Consider the following 20,454-nt stretch of genomic DNA (forward strand, 5'->3'; position numbering starts at 1 on the left):
GCAAGTTGTGTTTTGTTACAGTTATCCAGTGTTGAGACTTATCTGTAAAGATCACCACCACCGAGACACCAATGTGAGTACACTATAATGCTCCTCAAACCACTGTAGCATGGTTCTGTCTATGAGACATCGACAATTATGCTGCTGAAAGATGAGATTGCCATCAGCGAAGACATCAAGCATGAAGACATGCAAGTGGTTCGCAGATATCAGTGTCTCTTCGATTACCACCACAGATCCCATGCAAGCACAAGAGAATGTCTCCCATAGCATAATACTGCTCCCACTAGCCTACGTCCGTGGTGTGCCACACATTTAGAGGCGCGTTCACCTCGATGAGTGTCTGCAGAGACGACCATTGACCTAGTGTAGCGAAACTGTGATCACTCTAAGAACCAACACAATTCCATTGGTCAAAGGTCAAATCCCAATGGTCTCGTGCCCACTGCAATCTTAACTGACGATGACATTGGGTCAACATGTGAACATGTAGGAGTAGTCTGCCGCAGAGCCCCATGTTCAACAATGTATAGCGAATTGTGTGCTCTGAAACTCTAGCGTGTGCACCAGCATTATGCTCTTTTGGCAGAGATGCAACAGTTAACTATCTACCATACTTTACACAGCAGACAAGCCTCTGAACTCCACGTTCTGCAAAGAGTTGTGGATGTCCAATCAGTTAGTGCCTAGTGGTAGTTGCACAGTCCTCCCTCTTTCCATAGATGCTCATGACAATAGCACACGAACATTCAACCAGCTTTGCTGTTTTCAAGATAATAATTTACAGGCTCTGCGTAATAGTAATCTGCCCTTTGATGAAGTCTCTGATCTTGACGGATTTTTCCATTTGCAGTCCATATCTTTGCTAGGGTGATCCCCTCTCTGTCTGCGTCTGCTCTGGTTACACACTTTCGTTACATCATGTGCCCGAAGTGCCACTAGGCGGCATCCAACGTTGTAGTGGGCAGTTGCCATAATGTTTTGGCTAATCAGCGTTTATATCAAATAATTAGTAAGGGGTTGTACTGACCCTTGTGGTACATGAAACAGGTCAGAATACACAGCTGCAGAAGCAAAGAAAAAAAAAAACATGTCAAATTTAAAAGAACACAAAATCCCGATGATTGAACTTTTACTGAGGCTAAAAATTTAGTTCTAACTTCAATGCAAGATGTTTTAGTAGTTTCTACAAAGACACTGTCTCTAAACTGGCAGAAAATCCAAAGAGATTCTGGTCATATGTTAAGTACACTATACTGTGTTCATCATTAGAATAAATTTGATATGAACATTACACCATGTATTCTTCCTTGTTTTCTTGAATCTCAATGGATTTAGTTTCACATGGAGCTGAAGCCAAGCGGTGTTCAGTATAGTCAAGTATAATCATAAGCATACGTTTTATGCTGTGTTACATGCACACAGTCTGAGTAATAATGCGAGACAACAGTTTTAATGGCGAGTTTCACTTTGACAGTACTGGCCAGCCAGCTGGTCCAATTAACCTGCAATGATGAGAGCAGTTACAGTTCAGACGTAAAGAGAGATGAGCAGAGAGACAATATAGCTTTGAATGTCATTTATTTTTTAAAGAGAATGACATAATATTCAGCAAAACTCCAGCATTACTGCAGGCTTCTTAGGTGACCAGACAGAAAGGATAAAATGCTCTCATTCTTGCTTAAAATAGTATTCTAATTACAAATAAGAGTGATGAAAATTCCCAACTCAAGCGCTGGGTAATTTTTCTGAGCGAGCAATATGCAATGCAAAATCATACTGCAGGGATTTCACTGTTTTGTTGAATACTGAAGCCACTGAAGGTATTAATTACAGCCAGTTTTCCAGTAATCTCTTAGCTCCTTCCTTATCTGGATCTGAGAAATACATTTCCGTTCTCAAACTGTCATCTGTTACATTGATAACTAGATCAACAACAGAATCCACAAAGCCACCAAGGTGCCACATTTTCTCCTCCTCTTTTATGATGTGCCATTTTGTATCGTGCCAGCGTTCAGCAGTGACGTGAAAAAGCTGCATGTGTTAGTTCCAGTACGTTTGGCAGCTTAACAGCCTTGTTACTTCTTGTGACAAATCCCTTCACTTTGCTCCTGTTCAATTCTGTTGGGTTCACATTGTAGTAGTACAGTGGCAAATGTAAAAATGCAGCAAATGTATGGTGTGCTCGATGCAGTGAAAATGATTATTTTTCACATCTCTACTACACTTATCACTCTGGTTCATGTGAGATTACATCTGTGGTATAAAAGAATGGACATGGTCCAAATAAAAGAGTATCTGAGTTTTATTAACAATCTTTCATAAAATAATGATAATTAAGAATTTATATTTGAAATCAGAACAGAAATTTTATGTGCAGTATGTAATTAGAAACAAGATGACGCGTTATTCATAAAAAATGATAAATTTTACAATTATGAGATGTAGGTATTTCAAAAATGTATGATAAAGGCAAGACTTGAACAATGGCTCATGAACTGCACAAGATTATCAATCTACTTCACTACTGATTCCGCTATACATCCAGGGTGTATTTGTATCTCAGTTCCATCAAATACAGTCCCTCGGAAAACTTCAAAAGCAATTTTTTCTGCAAATTTAAGAAAAATCTCTTTCTCGGCACTTTTTAACCTTGTTCCACATGCATGTTTCACTACACAACAGGAAGCAGCCTCACCCATTTTCATACAGCGTATTAACAGCATGACAATCAGAGAACAACAGTACAGAAACTGTGACTACACACAATTTGTGAAATAAAAATTACATAGCTGAAGTGTGAGTAAGAAAAATGTTGATGGCTCCTAATACATTAAAATATCAAAGCTTCACTTTAGCTAAGTTAGTAATAAGATATCTAATAAATAAGTAGGACCTACTAACCAAGAGCATAACACAAGTGTACACGTGCTATGGCTTCTGACCAATCACCGTGTTTCTGTTTATTTACATCAGGTTTATTCTTATGATGAATAGAGTATAGTGGCAAAACACTATCAATATCTTCACGATGCAATAACAATGGTGATGTTTCTGATGATAGTGCCAGTAAAGCAGAGTTACTAAACACAGTTGTTCAAAGTTCCTTCACCAAACAAGACCAAGTAAATATTCTAGAAATCAAATCAAGAACAACTGCCAATATGAATAGCTTAGACGCAGATATCCTCGTGTAGCAAAGCAGCTTATATTGCTCAATAAAGGCAAGGCCTCCAGTCCAGTGAGCTGATTCAACAGCTCCATACTTTAGCAACCATATACAACCACTTGACAGTCCACAGAACCGTACCTAAACACTCCGAAGTTTTGTAGGTCACATGAATACTCAAGAACGGAAATAGGAGGGAGCTGCTGAATTAGAGACCAATATCACTAACATCTATTTGCAGTGGGATTCTGGAACACTATGAATTGCCTTGAAGGGAATGATTTATTGACAAACAGCCAATACCCATTCAGAAAATATCAGTCTTGTGAAACGTGACTAGCTCTTTATTCTCACGAAGTAACAAGAGCTATCAACAGGGGATACAAAATTGATAAAACGCATTTAGATTTGCAGAAAGCTTTTTTGACACCTTTCTTCACATGTGAATTCCAATCAAACTGTGTGCCTATGGAGTATCACCACAGTTGTGAAACTGGATCTGCGATTTCTCTTCAGAAAGCTTACAGTTTGCAGAGAGTGAAAGTCTGCCGAGCAAAACAAAAGTAATACCTGGCATTCCCGAAGGAAGTGTTAAGGGCCCTCTTCTGTTCCTGATCTATATTAATGATTTAGGAGACAATCTGAGCGGCCCTCTTGGACTGTTTGCAGATGATCTACATCTACATCCATACTCTGCAAGCCACCTGACGGTGTGTGGCGGAGGGTACCTTGAGTACCTCTATCGGTTCTCCCCTCTATTCCAGTCTTGTATTGTTCGTGGAAAGGATTGTCGGTATGCTCGGTATGGGCTCTAATCTCTCTGATTTTATCCTCATGGTCTCTTTGTGAGATATATGTAGGAGGGAGCAATATAATGCTTGACTCTTCGGTGAAGGTATGTTCTCGAAACTTCAACAAAAGCCTGTACCAAGCTACTGAGCGTCTCTCCTGCAGAGTCTTCTACTGGAGTTTATCTATCATCTCCGTAACGCTTTTGCGATTACTAAATTATCCTATAATGAAGCGCGCTGCTCTCCGTTAGACCTTCTCTATCTCTTCTATCAACCCTACCTGGTACGCATCCCACACTGCTGAGCAGTATTCAACCAGTGGGAGAACAAGCGTACTGTAACCTACTTCCTTTGTTTTCGGATTGCATTTTCTTAGGATTCTTCCAATGAATCTCAGTCTGGCATCTGCTTTACCGACGATTCTTTCTATGTATTTGCAGAACATTACACTTGTCTACATTGAGATTCAATTGCCATTCCCTGCACCATGCGTCAATTCGCTGCAGATCCACCTACATTTCAGTACAATTTTCCATTGTTACAACCTCTCGATACACCACAGCATCATCTGCAAAAAGCCTCAGTGAACTTCCGATGTCATCCACAAGGTCATTTCTGTATATTGTGAATAGCAACGGTCCTATGACACTCCCCTGCGGCACACCTGAAATCACTCTTTCTTCGGAAGACTTCTCTCCATTGAGAATGACATGCTGCGTTCTGTTATCTAGGAACTCCTCAATCCAATCACACAATTGGTCCGATAGTCCATATGCTCTTACTTTCTTCATTAAACGACTGTGGGGAACTGTATCGAACGCCCTGCGGAAGTCAAGAGACACGGCATCTACCTGTGAACCCGTGTCTATGGCCCTCTGAGTCTCGTGGACGAATAGTGCGAGCTGGGTTTCACACGACCGTCTTTTTTGAAACCCATGCTGATTCCTACAGAGTAGATTTCTAGTCTCCAGGAAAGTCATTATACTCTAACACAATACGTGTTCCAAAATTCTACAACTGATCGACGTTAGAGATATAGGTCTATAGTTCTGCACATCTGTTCGATGTCCCTTCTTGAAAACGGGGATGACCTGTGCCCTTTTCCAATCCCGTGGAACGCTACGCTCTTCTAGAGACCTACGGTACACCGCTGCAAGAAGGGGGGCAAGTTCCTTCGCGTACTCTGTGTAAAATAGAACTGGTATCCCATCAGGTCCAGCGGCCTTTCCTCTTTTGAGCGATTTTAATTGTTTCTCTATCCCTCTGTCGTCTATTTCGATATCTACCATTTTGTCATCTGTGCGACAATCTAGAGAAGGAACTACAGTGCAGTCTTCCTCTGTGAAACAGCTTTGGAAAAAGACATTTAGTATTTCGGCCTTTAGTCTGTCATCCTCTGTTTCAGTACCATTTTGGTCACAGAGTGTCTCGACATTTTGTTTTGATCCACCTGCCGCTTTGACATAAGACCAAAATGATGCTGCAATGTACCATCTTTTATCGGATGATCAAAACCAACTGCAAAACATTGTAGAGAAGGTACCTGTATGGTGCAAAAAGTGGCACCTGATTATGAATAATGGAAATTGTGAACTCATCCACACGAGTACTGAAAGGAATCCCCTAAATTTCAGTTCCACAATAAATCTAAAGGCTGTCCATTCAACTATTGGTGTCAAATGATCTGTAGCTGATGAGTAGGGGTAGAGGAGAGTAGTACACACACTAATTGCCCAAAAGCAAGATTCATTCTACTGGGCTTTCTAACTGTGGATGTCTTGCTGTTAACAGCACTTGCAAAGAAAGTGACACTTAAGAATATTCCATTTTAGGACATCATTTTATTGGAACACATTGTCAGAACATCTCTTATTCTTTACTGTAAATGTGTAGTCTTGAAAAATGGATCACAATAGAATGAGCAGTCACCCTTAAAACCCATTAATACTGTTCACTGATATGCCTTGTGTATGGCTGTATTCAGCAAGATCAGATTGGGAAGGTCTACGTGGCACTTTCCGAGGCCACAACAGAAGTAACAAGACCCCAAACTTTTAGAACAAAGTGAAGCAGCAATAATAATTCTTTGAAGCATTTCACACCCCTCCACACAGCCTGGGTAGGAAATATCGAGGGAGACATTCGGAGTTGTATATATCCCTTCTGTTTCAGAAAGGGACAGTGAGTACTTTCTTCCACGCAACTGGGGCAGTGGCCATTGGCCTGTAGTTTATTAAACTTTTCCCTTCGGATGTAGTTCTCACTACATACAACTGTGGATGTCATCAGACTCTGTTACTGTCTCTCCACTTTCTGGCTGGCTAGTCAATCTCCACACTGAGGAAGGACAGCATTTTTAGAAATTAAACCTAATCTACCTCTCTTTGGCAGAGCTGTACAGTGCTAAAATGTGGATCTTTGACACAGTCAACATTATGTAATTTATGTCAGAGTTTACTACGTGACTGATTCCAAGTATCACTTGTGCAGAATGCACTCTTACTCGCAAGCCTCTGGAGGAGTTCCAATACATGAGATGACAGTAAAGCAATTACCCAACTGCAGGAATTTTTTTCATTATTGTCTCTGACTTTAAAATCAGTTTAGTTTCACACTGAATCTTTAGCTAAAAATATGTCAGTTTGGTTAACACCCAACCAGGATTTTTGGACAAGGCCATTGTACAAATTAGATTATTATTTGTTTGTTGTGTTTATAGTTTACCTGACAGAAGATCTTATTTCACTGTAAATCGATGGCTAGTGCACAAACTGTAAAGATCATCCTGGAGACTACTGTCTTTTTTAACATAAATTTACAGGAATTTGGCATAAAATCATTCAGCATATCTGCATGCAACAGTAATTCAATGTTTACATACAGGCACGACTATGTTGCCTCAGAAATGCCATCACTAACTTTTATTTCGCTAATAGTCAAGAATTCATCTGATGACAGTTATATCAAAGGTTACACCCATCACTCTCTGCTGAAATTTCCATCATCATACTATATCTTTTGACTAATTAATTAATATTTTTTGTGCATTAATAGCTAAGTGACTGAAAACTGTACACTGAGGTGACAAAAGTCATAGGATAGTGAAATGCACATATACAGATGGTGGTAGCATCGCTTATGCAAGGTATAAATGGGCAGTGAATTGGCTGAGCTGTCATTTGAACTCGGGTGATTAACGAGAAAACATTTCCGACATGATTATGGCTGCACAACAGGAATTACCAGACACTGAACGTGGAATGATAGTTGGAGCTAGACTCATTCCTTTTCATGAGTCTTTAGGGAATTCAATATTCTGAGATCCACAGAATCAAGAGTGTGCCAAGAATATTAAACTTAAGGCATTATATCTCACCACAAACAACACAGTGGCTGATGACCTTCACTTAATGATCGAGAGCAGCGGCATCTGCACAGAATTGTCAGTGCTAACAGACTAGCACCACCACAGAAATCAACGAGGATATGATGACCGAAGCTGTTAGGACAGTGTGGCAAAATCTGGCATTAATGGGCTGTGGCCTGCTAACAGCACCTCTCTTGGGCTTGTGACCATATCGGTGGTACCATAGACAACTGGAAAACCATGACCTGGTCAGATGAGTCCCAATTTGAGTTGGTAAGAGCTGACTGTAGGGTTCAATTGAGGCATAAGCTCCATGAAGTCATGCACCCAAGTTGTTACCAAGGCACTGCGCAAGCTGGTGGTGGCTCCATAATGGTGTGGGCTATGTTTGCACGGAAACGACTGGGTCCCCTGGTCCAACTGAACCAATCATTGCCTTGAAATTGTTATGTTTGGCTGCATGAAAACCATTTGCAGCCATTCATGTTCTTCATGTTCCCAAACAGCAATACCATGTCACCAGGCAACAACTGTTCACGATTGGTTGAAGAAAATTCTGGACAATTTGAGTGAATGACTTGGCCACACAGATCACCCAACATGAATGCCATCGAACATTTATGGGACATAATCAAGAGGTCAGTTCACGCACAAAATCCTGCACCAGAAACACTTTTGCAGTTATGGACAGCTATAGAGGCAGCATGGCTCAATATTCTGCAGAGGACTTCCAAGAACTTGTTGAGTCCATGCCACGTCTAGTTGCAGCACTACACCGGACTGACACAATACTGGAAGATATCTCACGACTTGTCACCTCAGTGAATTTTAGAGCTGCATAAGATAAAAATTTACAGCATGTAGAAAGATAATTTTTGTGAGGGGACACACACACACACACACACACACACACACACACACACACACACACACACACACACACACAGTTATCAAATCCACAAATGCTTATTTCATGCTTAATGTATTAAACAGAACCTTTCTAGCATTGTCCAAAGCTGTCATTTGCTTCTTTCTCAGCTGATGTCTCTGGGGCTGCAGCTTTTTTGTGACTGGTTCATTGATATCTACACTGTATTTTTCTTTCCTTATTATAACAGTATTATCGTATTTTCAATGCTTCTTTACGTCTCTCAATAACCCAACCAACAATAATTAAGTCTGGCTTTGCAGTTATTTTCTTCTGCAGTTTCACTCCATTCTTGAGTTTGCATCACCCTCCACACTGGACAGAGCTTGGGATGAAATGAAACTCACCAGTTCCTAAATGAAACTACAAACTACAGTTGAGCTACAAGAGCACCAACCACATTTTACTTTATTTTTCTCTGAGAAGGTGGTGAGTATTCTATATTCTGCTCTGTGGAACTATGTTATTAATTCAAAAGATAAATTGCGAGTGTGGCGAGGTGGGGTATGCTGAAAGCAGTTGGATGAGACTGCCGGCAATCTACCTAAGGGAGAAGCCTACTGGTTTAAATCTAGGTGTATATTAGGATTTTGAAGATAACAAAATCCCATACACCTTCATAAAAGCTTGCTTCATTTAAGTTTAAAGGAGATGAATGCCTGATCTTTTATTCCATATTAATGGAAAAACATTATGACATAAATAATATTACTTTGTTATACTGCTATGAAGATTTGAGGTAAATGTGCGTTTCAGAATGGAGTCTCTATACACACAGCACGAGCTCAGATTGAGTAAGAATATTAACAGCTTCCTTTCTAAACTATTTTGGCATTTATCTTACATGACATTTTAAAACCACAGAAAAACCAAATTTGGACTGCAAGATGACATTTGCGAGCGTCTTCTGAAGGCAGTGCTTGAACTTACTATATCTTACAGCTAAGGTGTTTCTCTGGATTCCAACATATAAATTAACATAAACCACCGTAATAGGCTATTTTAATTTACCTGCATTAAAACATTTTTCATCAATATTAAAACTACTTAAATACGAGGATCATTCGGAAAACAGCTCATCAAATGCCGAGCAAACAGTGAAAATCGCATACACACCAATTCCTGACTTCCTTGCTCATCAAACGACACCATTTGGATTAGTTCTGTTTCAGTGTGCTGTTTATAATGCAGTTCAAAATGTTTAAAATAACTGATCAGCCCACTGACTGAGAAATACGGTTAGTGATTTCGTGTTTGACAGCAAGGAATGTCGCATCAGTGGAACTACGTTGACATAAGTATGGTGCCAATGTGATGGGTAACAGTTAGGTGCCTAAGTGGTTGAGAGCTTTTAAGACACGGCAACATGTCCATGAGAGAACTGCAATTAGACCAGCCATCAGTGATCCCAGAAGATTTAGTCAAAGCCATGGACAAAAAGATTCGTGAAGACCGGCTATTCACAATTTCAACTTTAGTATTGGTATTTGACTGTAGGCAGACTAACTTAGCACAAAATTGTCTTCAAAAATGTTGAATTTCACAAATTCTGCGAATGTTTATTTCCCATGCTGCTTACTGAGACACACAAAATGGGAAGAAAGGTTTGTATTCTGAGGTTTTGGACTGTTATCATAAGGAAGATGATAAATAATTACAGAACACTGTCGCAGGGGATGGACATGGGTTTCTCACACAACCCCAGAGTCTAAATGCCAGTCAATAGAATGCCATCACATGACGTCACCAGTCAAAGTCAGGCCAAGCAGACGATCTCAACATGCAACTTTGTGGCAATCTTGTTTTGGGGTTGACATGGGATCTTGTTGGTTGAGTTTATGCAGCAAGGTCAACAATAAATGCAGCCACTTAACTGTGTGACCCTCACTAAACTTCTATGTGTAATACAGAATACGTGACTTGGCCTTCTGATGTCTGGGAACACATTTTCCACCCACTGTACAGCCCCAACTTGGTACCAAGCAATTTTCAGTTCTTTCTGCTACCTAACGGAATTTCACAGTGGCAAGCACTTCATAACAGACAATGAGGTGAAAGAAGCAGTCACAGATTGGCAATCCTCGCAGGCAGCAGGTGTTTATGACTTAAGTATAGAAAAGCTTGTAGAGTGTTATGGCAAATGTTTAAACAAATATGGAAACTATATAGAAAAATAGATAAACATGTAAGGAATTAAATAAAAATTTTTGAAAAACCTGTGATGGTTTATGTTTCACAAGAAAACAGGCCTTACTTTCCGAATAATCCTCAAACTTATCTGAACATAAAAATCAGAAACAAGAGAAATTATTTTAAGTTCAGGCTTTGTTAAACCATTAAATAACAATTTCATCTCTTCAGACCTCAGTATTACTTTTTGAACAGGTAACTGCTGAGCAGTGAATGACATAGAAAATGGAAAATTTGTAGTGGAAACTATAAGGCAACATACACACACGGTAGAGGTCAAATAGAAAACAAGGCAGTGCAACAGGCAAAATAAGTATCTCTCACTTGTGAAACATTAGTTTCCCCTCATGTACTGTATGTCAAACGACTTACAGGAATGTAGCCAAGTGTTCACCACAAAAACCTCCAATACTTCAACAGGTGAACACATCTCGCTACTCCGTTGAGCCCACTAGTAGGACAGTGTTAACATCACATTATGAATTCGGCAGATTTCATATCTCTGTTAGAGGAACTGAATTTAATTAACTGACATTTTAGTAAGTTTCAATGTGGTCTCTCCCTTCACTCATGTTCCTCTGTTCTCTGTTTGATTTATTATGTTTACTACCCTGTTTCATCCCACTATTCAGTCAGCACACATGACTGCTGTTAGAGCATAAAAAAACCAAACACTGAAGAAAGTTTATGTTACAAATCCACAAGTTGTTACTAAACAAAAATAGACTGTGGAAAAAAATGAAAATGAAGTCTGTGAGCTCCCATGAGACAGTTAATAGCTCACAATCATGTTAGACCCAAAAAGCTTGCAAAGAAGAACAGGTCCATAAAACTGTCCTTGTCTTCTCACACTTTAAGCCCTACAGAACACACACACTCGTGTTTTATGGTGTTCAATATCAAAAATGTGGCAACAGTTATGACATTAAATTTGAAGTGACATTTTTAAGGAGAAAGTTACCAGTTTTATACAAGAAATGATGAAAACTGAAAACTATTTCAAAATGAAATGCTCCAGGCAATACACTACAGAATCCTTCACAGTGGGGAAGTTTCTTGGAATAAGAACTCTATACACATTGTGCTCTTTCTTCCACATTCACAGTTCCTTGGAAAAGTATGCTTTTAACTGTAAAACATGTAAAATTATTACAATAACAAACTTAAGATTTTCATGGTTTTACCCAATTTTAATTTACAAAGCTATTAGCCTATACAAAAATTTTAAAAATGCTTTGTGACAGTTTAATGTCCTACTAAAAGTGAGGTAATTATAGATAAAAGTGGTAAATACATATTTACTTCCTTAGTAATGCACAAAGCTACACATTTATTTATCAAACCACAATATGAAACTTTTCCTTGAATTATTGTTGCTGGATTATATGTAATTTCATTTATTAATTGCTCAATGTGTTTTCAATGACGAGAACACCAGTTAAGGGGTACTATTCTACTTTATAATGCAGACTTATCTTCACTATCATAGTTGGTGTTTAACTGTGTTTCTGACTGGCAATGGTACTGCGAGACTCCGTTCCATCCTAGCCAGCAGTATGACCATCATATGTTTCCTTGAAACAATATTTTGTAGTGGAATACCAAATGTCATCATTATACTCCACATGTGTGTCATATGTACTGATATTAAAACATCATTGAGGCTCAAGTACCAAATACTGCTTGTGCCATGCTGACATAGTCTGATTCAATGTGATAAGTCTTGCTCACAGAAACACTACTGCTGTACAAATTTAGCTGAACTTTAAACATTATTCATTAGTAAAGCAGTGGATTGTTTGGTGGGAACATACATTTCAAGTGTTAAGAGACAGGTAAGGAATGAGAAGGTTCTCCGCAGAATTGGTGAAGAAAGGAACATATTGTAACACTGACAACAAGATGAGAGAGGTTGGCAGGACACATGTTAAGGTATCAGGGAATAACTTCCATGCACTAGAGGTAGCTATAGAGGGTAAAAACTGTAGAGGAAGATAGATATTGGAATACATCCAACAGATAGCTGAACATGAAGGTTGCAAGTGATACTGTGAGATGACGAGGATGGCAATGAAGAGGAATTTGGGGTGGGCTGCAACCAACCAATCAGAATACTGATTACTATGTGTGGTAGGTCTTCTTTTGTCATTTATACGAAATGGTATACATTAATAGTTTATATTCATTAATTTTTCTCTTTTTCTATCATGTTTCAAGCACGTTATTTTACTTGTGCCCTTTTCTGATGCAATCACACAGTTACACTTACTTGGAGTTTATTGGATCACATCTGGTAATTCATGTGCTGTCTGCCTGATGACACAACAAACAGTTCAGTTTTCCCGTCATTACTTCAGCCCCCTGTACACCAAAAAATTACATTACAAGTTGCATAGAAAAAAAGAATTATAGATATAAGCTGTGTGATTCCATGACATTAAAAAATTACCATGGTGCCATAATTCACTGACATACTCTTGTGATACTATAATGAATGCCTCCTGAGGTGGCTAAGAAAAATCACCAATAAAGTATATGCACATAACACATGTATTTTAAAACTTCTACCAACTATTAATTTTTTTACTGAACTAAATACTTTGATCTTTAACTTCTTTTACAACAAAAAAAGAGTAATGAAGAAATTTGCTGCAACTTACTGTTGATTCTGCTTCTTCATAGCACCTTCTCAAATGCATAAAAAGTGAAAGGTTTTTCTATCCAACACCTTGAGCGTCACTGCTGTCCGTGTGTGTGCCTGGAAAAAAATTTCCACTCATTCAGCTGATTTCATCGCAGACAGACAAAGGTGACTACCATCAAATTATGTAAGATGAAATAGCCACACTAAACAGACACAGTGAAAATTGTGGTCCAACCAACAAAAGTTAAATCAGATACCAGTGAAGCTGTCAATAGCACATATGGCATGGAAGGTAGGTTAGCAAGAAAGGAAGGAAGGTGACTTAACAGTTCAACATCGAAGTGAAGAGAGAGAGAGAGAGAGAGAGAGAGAGAGAGAGAGAGAGAGAGAGAGAGAGAGAGAGAGAGAGAGAGAGAGAGAGAGAGCGCAATGAAATGTCAGGGTAGGGCATAACACACCAAATACAATGCCTGTTAATAGGCAGGCCTATACCAATAAAATGGTAATAATACTTTTTTTTTTAATAAAATGATTTGAATCCACTTATTAAAAGTGGAAACAGAGAATAATGAGGAAGAGAAGTGAGGAATGGAAGAGGGCAAGTTAAGTGTAAGGAAAGATCAACTAAGCAAGGTTTTGCATATTCTCTTTCTGGACTGCTTTGTCATTTAATCATTCAGTCATACCAATTAGTTTCTGTTATTCCACCTTCTTTCATCTCTCCATGTCTCAACACCATAATCATTTTCTTTCTTTCTTTCTTTCTTGTTTCCCTTTTTGTCGGTAGCCTTTACTCAGTACTTCTACTCAGAGTTGCCCAACCTAAAGTTTGTTATGTGTCACACTACTCCAGTCTCAGTCTCACCCCCCCCCCCCCGCCCCTCCCAGGAACCATGGACTTTGCCAACGCTGGGGAGGCTTGCGCGCCTCAGCAAAACAGATAGCTATACCATAGGTGAAACCACAATGGAGATATATCTCTTGAGAAGCCAGACAAATGTGTGGTTCCTGAAGAGTGGCAGCGGCCTTTTCAGTAGTTACAGTGGCAACAGTCTGGATGATTGACTGATCTGGCCTTGTAACATCAATGAAAACAGCGTTGCTGTGCTGGTACTGAAAATGGCTGAAAGCAAGGGGAAACTAGAGTCTTAATTTTTCCCGAGGGAAAGCAGCTCTACTGTAAGGTTAAATAATGACGACATCCTCTTGGGTAATATATTCCGGAGGTGAAATTGTCTTCAATTCAGATCTCCGGGCGGGGACTACTCAGAAGCACGTCGTTATCAGGAGAAACGAAACTAGCACTCTACAAATGGGAGTGTAGAATGGCAGATCCCTTAATCGGGCAGGTAGGTTAGAAAAAAATTAAAAAGGGAAATGGATAGGTTAAAGTTAGATATTATGAGACTTGGTGAAGTTCAGTGGCAGGAGGAACAGGACTTCAGGTCAGGTGAATACAGGGACATAAATACAAAATCAAATAAGGATAATGCAGGAGTACGTAAAAAAATAGCAACATGGATAAGCTACTATGAAGAGCATAGTGAACGCATTATTGTAGCCAAGATAGACACAAAGCCCGCATGCCCCACAGTAGTACAAGTTCATATGCCAACTAGCTCCACAGATGAGGAAGATATTGAAGAAAGGTATGATGAGATCAAAAAAATTATTCACGTAGTTCAGGGAGCCAAAAATTTAATGGGGGAATGGAATTCGATAGTAGGAAAAGGAAGAGAAGGAAAAGTAGCTGGTGAACATGGACTGTGGTAAAGAAATGAAAGAGGAAACTGCGTGGTAGAATTTTGCACAGAGCGTAATTTAATCATGGCTAACACTTGGTTTAAGAATCATGAGAGGAGGCTGTATACATGGAAGAAACCTGGAGACACCAGAATGGTTCAGACTGATTATATAATAGGTAGACAGAGAGTCAAGAAACAGATTTCAAATTTTGAGACATTTCGAGGGGCAGATGTGGACTCTGGACACAATTTATTGGTTATGAACTGCAAACCTAAACTGAAGAAATTGCAAGATACAGGAATTTAAGGAGATGGGACCTGGATAAACTGAAAGAACCAGAGATTGTAGAGGGTTACAGAGGGACTATTAGGGATTGACTGACAAAACCAAGGGAAATAAATACAATAAGTATTGATAGCTTTGAGAGATGAAATAGTGGAGGCAGCACAGGTTGAAGTAGGTAAAAAGACAAAGGCTCGTAGAAACCCTAGGCTAACACAAGAAATATTGAAGTTAATTTATGAAAGGAGAAAACATAAAAATGCAGTAAATGAAGCAGGTAAAAGGGAATACAAATTTCTAAAAAATGAGACTGACACGAAGTGCAAAATGGCTAAGCAGGAATGGCTAGAGGACAAATGTAAGGATGTAGCAGCATATATCACTAGGGATAAGATACAAAATTGCCTACAGGAAAATAGAGACCTTTGGAGAAAAGGTAACCACCTGTATGAATATCAAGAGCTCAGATGGAAAACCAGTCCTACGCAAGGAAGGGAAAGCAGAAAGCTGGAAGTAGTATGTAGGCAGTCTATGCAAAGGAGATGCTCTTGAGGGAAATATTATGAAAATCAAAGAGGATGTGGAGGAAGATGAGAAGTGAGATATGATACTGCGGGAAGAATTTGACAGAGCTACTGATAGCCTTGAGACAGCCAGCCATGACAAAACTCTTCCATCTGGTGAGCAAAATGTATGATGCAGGTGAAATACCTTCTGACTTAAACAAGAATATAACTATCCCAATTCCAAAGAAAGCATGGAATGAAAGGTGTGAAAATTACCAAACTAACACTTTTAGTCATGGCTGCAAAATACTAACACAAATCCTTTACAGAAGAATGGAACATCTCTTAGAAGCCGACCTCGGGGAAGATCAGTTTGGATTCAGGAGAAATCTAGGAACACAAGGCAATACTGACCCTACAACTTACAGAAGATAGTTTAAGGAAAGGCAAACCCTTGTTTATAGCATTCGTAGACTTGGAGAGAAAGCTTTTGACAATGTTGACTAGAATACTCTTTTTCGAAACCTAAAGGTGGCAGGGTAAAGTATAGGGAACAAAAGGCTATTTACAATTTGTACATAAACCAGATGGGTTATATGAGTCAAGGGGCATGAAAAAGAAGCAGTGGTTGAGAATAGAGTGAGGCAGGGTTGTAGCCTACCACGAATGTTGTCCAATCTGTATATATGAGCAAGCAGTAAAGGAAACAGAAAAATTTGGAGTAGGAATTAAAGTTTTGGGAGAAGAAATAAAAACTTTAAGGTTTGCCAATGACAGTGCAATATTATCAGAGACGGCAAAGGACTTTGAGGAGCAGCTGAACCGAATGGACAGTATCTTGAATGGAGGATACGAGATGAACATCAACAAAAGCAAAATGAGGATAATGGAATATAGTCAAATTATATCAGGTGATGCTGAGGGAGTTAGACTACAAAATGAGCCACTTAAAGAAGTGAGTGAATTTTGCTATTTGGGAAGCAAAATAACTGATGGTTGAAGTAGTGAGGATATAAAATTTAGATTGGCAATGACAAGAAAAGTGTTTCTGAAGATGAGAAATTTGTTAACTTAAATGCCACAAAGTCCTTCCTGAAAGTATTTGTACGAAGTGCAGCAAAGTGAAACATGGACATTAAGCAGTTTAAAGAAGAGAAGTTTTTGAAATGTGGTGCTACAGAAGAATGTTGAAGATTAGATGGGTAGATCACATAAATAATGGGGAGGTACTGAACAGAAATGGGGAGAAGAGAAATTTGTGGTACAATCTGGCCAAAAGAAGCGATCAATTTGTAGGACATTCTGAGGCATCAAGGGATCACCAAATTAGTAGTGGAGGGAAGCGTGTGGGGTAAAAATCAAAGGAAGACCAAGAGATGAACATAGTAAGTCAATTCAGAGGGATGTAGCTTGCAATAGTTATTCTAGATGAAAAGGCTTGCACGAAATGTAGTAGCATGGAGAGATGCATTAGACCAGTCTTTGGACTGAAGACCACAACAATGACACTATTCTAGAACACCTGCACTCATGCTGTTAATATCAGATTTTGTCTGTATTATGTCCCATATGAAATTCAAATGTTTTTATTAAATCCCTGCATGTCAAATTCACTGGTTTGTGGGAAGTCTTTTCTAAGAAATGCTGTCTTCAATGCAACAAAAACTGCTTACAGAAAGTGCCTGGAAAGTCTGAAAATGACAACTGGTTACTCAGAACCAGTTATGTCAATGTGAATTGCTGATCTGATCGTGTTGTGAAAAACAAAAAAAGAACAATATTATTCAATCTCCAAGACAGTACACCACTTTTTCCAGAGATTAGAAGTAAGTGGTAGTCAGCAGATCCAAATGGATGTAGGTTGCAACAGTACTGCCGATATTGTCAGTATTGTACAGGACAGATTAACATGGAAAGCTGCACCAAACCAGTCTTCCGACTGACGATGACTGCACTCATGGTATACATAAATGGCAAAGTTATAGATTTTTCTCAATAATGACACTTTAGAATGAATGCCTCTACCAAATGTACCTTTGGCTCAGAAAGTGGGTGCAAACCATTAACCGAGATGTTAAACATTATTCAATGTTATGTAAATGATAACTTAATTGAAACTGAACATATTTCCACAGACATCATTTGTACAGAAACGTATATTGTGGCATTAAATAAAGCACACACTGGTTTGTTCCTGGTGTACTGCAATCACCAGTACAGTGCATCGATTTTGTGCTTTGTTGATGGGGTGTTAAAACCTTATTCCATCCCTTATTTCGTTCTCAAAATTGAGCATACGTTTGGTAACACACTAAAGAAGTTGACACTGAAATAAAATCCTTTAATCAACATAGTACTCTTCTGCAAATGCTGATCCCATCTTCAGCACCGTATAACACACACGGCTTCTTACTTAGCCTGCTAATTTGCCTGTCATGTCAGGAAGTGACTATACATACCACTGTGTCTTTTAGTTGATATCTAGGGATTACGGATGTGTCCGATTCCACCCGTCTGCTTTGACCCATGACGTCATCAATATGGCGGGAATGGCTATTCTAAGCGTCATATGGCGCCTATGATGTCACTACACACACACACACACACACACGGCAACAAACACGAAAATAGGAGTAAGAATGACATCATCTCCCTCCTAAAATACAATCAAACTAACAGGGCAACCGCGGGAAATTGGGGGTTTTTGGGAGGGGACAAGCTACATATAACAGTAAAAAAGCACACCACGAGCCCAAAACGAACAAAAATGACGAAAAAATGCGATTGCATAGCTTTCTGCTGTACGCATATAACATTTTACTTCTCCTTGTGCCTAAATAACATGAATGCACTTCCTATCCGCCCTAATGAACGCTTACTTTGTACCTTACAGCAAAAACATTTTACACTACCATTGGTACCATTATTACTGGAGAGAACGCGCACCTCTTCGCCAGGATCGCTTGTAAGAAACAGTGTTTAAAAGCGATCTTGGTTAAAATTACCACCTTCTCTTAAGTAATTATTACTGATCGTCCCCTTGTCACTCAAGATGAGTAAACTAATGGGTTCCTAGTATTATTATTACTATTTATACGCTACACAAATGAAATACGTTCGGTTTTCATGTCATGACCATGTTTTCATCCAGCTACCAAGTTCTTACAGCGCAATACAATGTATTATCCTGAAAATCGTCTCCTAGGTCACCGCTGACTTACTATAATGAAAAAGGGATATTTTACTGTTAACTTATCTAAAACCACTTCTGAATCAGATTAATTAAGCATGGCTGATGCGAGCTCGTGCAGAATAAACCTTAGTTTCACTTTTTTTATTTCTAAAAACAATTACTTACCGCGGGAAAACGGAATTATGCGGTTACATTTGTATGAAACAGGTGCGCTTCGACTGCAAGCTTTTGTGCATACTGAGCAAAGAATGAAAGATTAATTTCGAAATTATGAGGTATGTAACAGGAAGGTCTCCCGATGCTATCCTGTTAAACTGGATAATACACCTGATGTTTATGTACTCCATATTTATTATCGAAAGTCTGTATTGATTATCAGAACTTTCTTCGCGGATGGACTGTATGTGAAATTTGACTACATCACAACATCGGTGTATAGTTTTATTTTCTGTACATATCGCAACAACAGATTCTCAAAACAATGTTTCCCCCCATAACAAATTAAACATTTTCCGTGAGAATATCTGCCTCTCCCCATAAATGTCTGAAGCTGGGCGTTTTTCTAAAAACTGGTCCACACATACACATCGTCCATTTACGGCAAACTAATGAATGAAAATGCGAAGGCTGGAAAACTGTACTTACTGCAGTTTCTAGCAAAGCACAGCATCCCTCAATCACTCCCACATATTTTCAATTTAAACGGCAAGCCTCAGCACAGACATCAACACTAACATCAGAGATTATGTTTCGAATTCGACTGGAAGGCATTGCAGCCAACGGACAATTGAAATGCAGATACTGTTAAAACGAAAATGGGTAAGGAAGACTGTATTTCTATCAAACTCAATGAAAATATTGTTAACAAAAAGTAATAAATGGAAAACATTTTTAACAGCCATTTTAAGTGTTGTAGATAAAACAGGATCCAGCTATTAATTAGAAAATGAAAGGCAGTATATGGAAGAGACAAGAGCGTGTAATAAGAATCATTTGTGGTGTAAATTCAAGAATATCATGCAGAAACCTCTTCAAGGGATTTTTTATTCTAACCACTGTTTCTCATATTTATTCCCTAGTGAAATTTGTTGCAATTAATATATCTCTATTTCGAACCAACAGGTCAATACATGGTACGAACTGTGGTATCAATAACACGAATAAGAAAAAAAGGCTCTGAGCACAATCGGACTTAACATCTGAGGTCATTAGTCCCCTAGAACTTAGAACTACTTAAACCTAACTAACCCAAGGACATCACACACATCCATGCCCGAGGTAGGATTCGAACCTGCGACCGTAGCGGTCGCACGCTTCCAGACTGTAGCGCCTAGAACCGCTCGGCCACTTCGGCCGGCTTAGGAATAAGAACAAACAATCTACATAAAGACCTAAAACCACTTACCTTGGTCCAGAAAAAGAGTCCAATATTCAGGAACACACATTTTAAATAAATCGCCAGCAACCATTAAAACTTTGTTTCAGATAAAGCATGGTTTAAACTATTTTTGAAATATTTTTTGATAAGCAACTGCTCCTCTATGGATTAATATCCTCACAGGGACTGTTAGACGAGTTTAAGTAAAAATGTATGTTAGATTTCAGTCTTGATAGTACTTGGTCACAACAGTCAAGATT

General features: G+C 38.9%; 1 long non-coding RNA gene across 1 annotated transcript in view; it reads right to left on the reverse strand.

Annotated features, from left to right (window-relative positions):
• Nucleotides 1-19,572, reverse strand: part of LOC124556425 — a 61,253-nt gene extending 41,681 nt beyond the window's left edge. The window contains exons 1-3 of the long non-coding RNA XR_006968607.1: nt 19,462-19,572; nt 13,106-13,203; nt 12,715-12,806 (exon numbers count right to left, since the gene is read on the reverse strand). This is a non-coding gene — a long non-coding RNA (uncharacterized LOC124556425). The remainder of the gene's footprint in view (nt 1-12,714; nt 12,807-13,105; nt 13,204-19,461) is intronic.
• Nucleotides 19,573-20,454: the final 882 nt, after the last annotated feature.

This window comes from Schistocerca americana, chromosome X, assembly GCF_021461395.2.
Source record: "Schistocerca americana isolate TAMUIC-IGC-003095 chromosome X, iqSchAmer2.1, whole genome shotgun sequence".
Taxonomy (NCBI): Eukaryota; Metazoa; Arthropoda; class Insecta; order Orthoptera; family Acrididae; genus Schistocerca; species Schistocerca americana.